The 5,000-nt window shown below is 38.1% G+C and overlaps 1 protein-coding gene across 1 annotated transcript in view; it reads left to right on the top strand.

Moving 5' to 3' along the window:
- The window catches only part of LOC132459445 (uncharacterized), a 3,230-nt gene extending 2,810 nt beyond the window's left edge, over window positions 1-420 (top strand). The window contains exon 2 of the mRNA XM_060053988.1: window positions 1-420. This exon is cut by the window's left edge and continues 1,721 nt beyond it. The gene's annotated coding sequence lies outside the window, so the exon portion shown is untranslated.
- Window positions 421-5,000: the final 4,580 nt, after the last annotated feature.

Genomic DNA, 5,000 nt, shown 5'->3' with positions numbered 1-5,000 from the left:
CATACATACTGGTACATCCAGTATGTATGATGTATCCCCCCAGGTGAAGAAAAGGTGGGCTCTAGCTTCCACACCAAAATATAAGAAGAGTCTCATACTGTGGGATAAGCTTCCATGGCAACAGGAAGGATACGGTTGACTGCCTGCAGGGATGGGTCAATATTGGTCTTGGTGGAAGTCAGAGCGAGGAGGAAGTCCTTACGCCTGCTGATAAAAAGTGGGGACACACACCCGGAGAATCAAAAACCCCAGACGGCACCGCATGTCTGGCGCACACACACACACACACACACACACACACACACACACACACACACACACACACACACACACACACACACACACACAGACACACACACACACACACACACACACACACACACACACACACACACACACACACACACACACACACACACACACATCAGCTCCCAGCATAACACAGATGAATTAACATGGCTATTGATACATCTAACCCACAAAACTCAGGTCAGACTGTAAAATAACACACAGGGTGAGACAGAAGAAATATTCCAGTATTTAAAATACATTATAAACATACCAGAATAATTGTATATAATATTATTAATAATCATATATTAATAATCATAAAAATAATTATAATTATAATTATTTTCAGACCAACAATTTGGGTGACGAAGTAGATTAATAATTACAATATGAACAACGTCCATATCTTGATCGGATTGTGTTCAGGCGTGCACATTTTGATTTCTCCACTGGTGTAGGTCGCCCCCGTGTGTTCATGAACAGGCACTACAATGTAGATTACAGTCGTGTGGTACTACAGTTTTTCTCAGTCGATTTGGTACATTTCTCAGATCAGAATTGAAAATTGCAGTAAGTGCATTTCTGAAAACAATGCGTTCAAATAGCAAAACACCATGAAATAGGCTACATGCAAAAGCCAGTCTCTTGCTCAAAATCCTTAGTTCATCTCTCAAAAGTAAATATTTGTTTCAATGAACATGTCAGTGCCATCAGAATGACAAGTCCTTGTGTCATTGTCGACGGATAAGACGGTCAAATTGCTTAGTCATGTTGTCAATATAACAGTGTACTCTGGAGGGATGTTCTGATGTAAACTATGGCTAAAGTTTTGAAGACAATTATTGTAAATTGTAAGTTACACCTTAGTGTATGTGGGAGATTGTTTGCAAGAGACTGGACAAGATTCACATTTACGCTTTGACTGTTTGTACTGTAATTTGTTGACAGACCATGTCATTGCTAGAAATGTGAACATAGGAAAACCTCCTTAGGGTAAACTGTACATGCATTGCTGTAGGAATTACAGTGCAGTCATCCGACAACTCCTGACGTTCCTGTCTGTTGGGCCACAAATTCTCAGACAATGTAACATTGTGTTGTGCACCAGCTATATATATACTTGCCAGTTTATGGTTCAAAAGATGCACCTTTGAGCTATTCCAGTACTGGTTGATCGTTGGTTGATCTAACACTTCACAGATTTCCCTTCTTTAGGGAAAGTCAAGATTCACCTGGTAGCAATTGACCAATTCTGGACAGATTTAGAAAAAAGAACAAAAAAAAGAGTCTAATGCCAGTGTATAGAAATGTATATGCTTGACATATTATGACAACTTGTTCAACCATTTTGCATGTAAAGACTTATGCAATGAACTAATACCTAAATGTTGTGGGGGTGAGACTATTCCATAGAGACCATTACAATACATTTTGATCAACATGATATAAGCAATTGATTATTTAGGAAAGAGCAGAGTATTGTACATAATCTAGTGCATGGATGTACCAAATCATTCGCAACGCGTTCAAATAAATGAGAAACTGTTTTTTTCATGTGCAAAAGTGACACACTGATGTGAAGATTGAACAGGTAGTTTTGAGAATTTAAATTCTGATCTGAGAAATGAACCAAAGCGACTGAGATAAACTGTAGGAAAATCCTGTATGTTGTAATAATATGACGCCAATCAATATCTTTCTTCGTAACATATATTCATGGAATCAGGAAAAATAATGTTACACATAGTCTATATAACCTGTCGAGTAGAAGTAGGTCTTACATATTTTGTTTCAATGCTTCAATTCGCCCTGTGTCCTGTCCAGATGATGCCCTCCCATCAATGGTTTTATTCTGTATATACTTCAGATCAGACCTAATAACCTTGGTGAATATCCTAGCAACTTTTCCAGGGAGATACAAATTCTTTCAGACTGCATTACCAACCTGCTACAAAATGTATGCCTTTCAAGCCTAGTAGTACAAGTAACCGAATGGCTAATTTGCTATTAAATTATTATCTTGATGCGTATTAGTTACCCTTTAATGAGGGGGAATTTAGAATCCAACAACCTCCTAATGTAGGCAATCATTCGCCATTGGCTTTACAAGGCTGCATTCAGTTTAATGTAAATTCCAAGGCAGGTAGACATAATTGAGGCAAGCAATGGTTTATTTATAATGCTCTATCAGATGGTCATTCAAATGAACAACTGCCTTACATAGGAATAAATTACAGAGCTTATGGATGTTGCTTTCACACAGTGACAATTGGCTACGCGGTACCTTTTTTCAAACATTATTAGTATCTACTCAAATACCGGTAGATATTTTTTCTACATAGTTTTTGGGGTCAGTTATTTGCGTTGATCAAAAATGAAGGAATAACACAAAGTGCATGTTTTCCTAGATGTGTTTACGTTTAACATCGTAGAAGGACACTATTTTTATGTAAGACATTTAAGACAGGAAAAGGCTCAGAGGAACCCCCACTATGAGGATAGTGGGGGTTTGTACTGAACAAGCATAAACACACACACACACACACACACACACACACACACACACACACACACACACACACACACACACACACACACACACACACACACACACAGAGGCAGTTTATTGCTTGTTACAGTCTAACTAATGACAGACCAAAGTTATATTTACGACAATTTTCTGTTCGTTAGAATAACTTATATTAACATCGTTAGCTTGGGTAGATCAGTATAGTTAGGTTGGACTAGTATTATAAATATATATACAAATATTCGTTTGCATTACTATATATGTCAAGTATGACTTGTCCACGCCATTCCTAACCGTCCCTGGAAGGAGAAATCCCTCACTCTTCGTTCCAGCTCATGATTTCTTCTTTGCAAATTAACCCTCCGGTTATGTTGTGGATCAAATTGACCCGGTATCTGGGAAAAATATTAAAAATATCTTTTTCAGTTTCAACTTCTTCCGCTGGTATAATATAGATTTGATTGTTAGCAATGGTGTTACTAATGCGAATGAGTGAACATGTCAGTGCCATCAGAATGACAAGTCCTTGTGTCATTGTCTACGGATAAGACAGTCAAATTGCTTAGTCATGTTGTCAATATAACAGTGTACTCTGGAGGGATGCTCTGATGTAAACTATGGCTAAAGTTTTGAAGACAATTATTGTAAATTGTAAGTTACACCTTAGTGTATGTGGGAGATTGTTTGCAAGAGACTGGACAAGATTCACATTTACGTTTTGACTGTTTGTACTGTAATTTGTTGACAGACCATGTCATTGCTAGAAATGTGAACATAGGAAAACCTCCTTAGGGTAAACTGTACATGCATTGCTGTAGGAATTACAGTGCAGTCATCCGACAACTCCTGACGTTCCTGTCTGTTGGGCCACAAATTCTCAGACAATGTAACATTTTGTTGTGCACCAGTTATATATATACTTGCCAGTTTATGGTTCAAAAGATGCACCTTTGAGCTATTCCAGTACTGGTTGATCGTTGGTTGATCTAACACTTCACAGATTTCCCTTCTTTAGGGAAAGTCAAGATTCACCTGGTAGCAATTGACCAATTCTGGACAGATTTAGAAAAAATAACAAAAAAAGGAGTCTAATGCCAGTGTATAGAAATGTATAGAAATATGCTTGACATATTATGACAACTTGTTCAACCATTTTGCATGTAAAGACTTATGCAATGAACTAATACCTAAATGTTGTGGGGGTGAGACTATTTCATAGAGACCATTACAATACATTTTGATCAACATGATATAAGCAATTGATTATTTAGGAAAGAGCAGAGTATTGTACATAATCTAGTGCATGGATGTACCAAATCATTCGCAACGCGTTCAAATAAATGAGAAACTGTTTTTTTCATGTGCAAAAGTGACACACTGATGTGAAGATTGAACAGGTAGTTTTGAGAATTTAAATTCTGATCTGAGAAATGAACCAAAGCGACTGAGATAAACTGTAGGAAAATCCTGTATGTTGTAATAATATGACGCCAATCAATATCTTTCTTCGTAACATATATTCATGGAATCAGGAAAAATAATGTTACACATAGTCTATATAACCTGTCGAGTAGAAGTAGGTCTTACATATTTTGTTTCAATGCTTCAATTCGCCCTTGTGTCCTGTAAAGTTATTCGCTTAGATGTCTTTGGCGTTAACATAAATTATGTAATGGTTTCACGGCTATCTTTCACCAAAAACTACTTACTTGGAAAATATGTGTACGATGTTCAGTCGAGTGGAGCACTTAGGAGGAGGGAGGCTCAGTGTGTGTGTGGGGGGGGGGGGGGGGGGGGGGGGTGCGTGCATGTGTTTGCGTGTGTTTGTGTATGTGCGTGTGTGCGTGCCTGCGTACATGTTTGTGCCTGGATATGTGCGTGTTCGGAATATTTAGGTGTAGGTTTTTTCCTGAGGGGTGTCTTTTACTACACGCTTGGAATGCGTCTATATTGCGAAACACAGGTACTAAAACCTGGATTAAAGGCTTCTCACCCAAATCCGACGCCACTTCAGTGCTGCTTTGCATATATGTCTAGTTGTGCGTGTGCGCGTGCATCCCGTCTGCTATGCAGTCCCAATGCAGAATGCATTCAATGGTCATTTTAAAAAATGCAGTAAGCTAAATTTAGAAAGCAAAGTTCACTAGCTTTTTGGTTTTAGAATAGTGTCTTTAGTGTA

Source organism: Gadus macrocephalus, chromosome 6 (assembly GCF_031168955.1).
Source record: "Gadus macrocephalus chromosome 6, ASM3116895v1".
Taxonomy (NCBI): Eukaryota; Metazoa; Chordata; class Actinopteri; order Gadiformes; family Gadidae; genus Gadus; species Gadus macrocephalus.
Note: the sequence above shows the minus strand (reverse complement) of the source record. Positions and strands in the feature narration are given on the sequence as shown.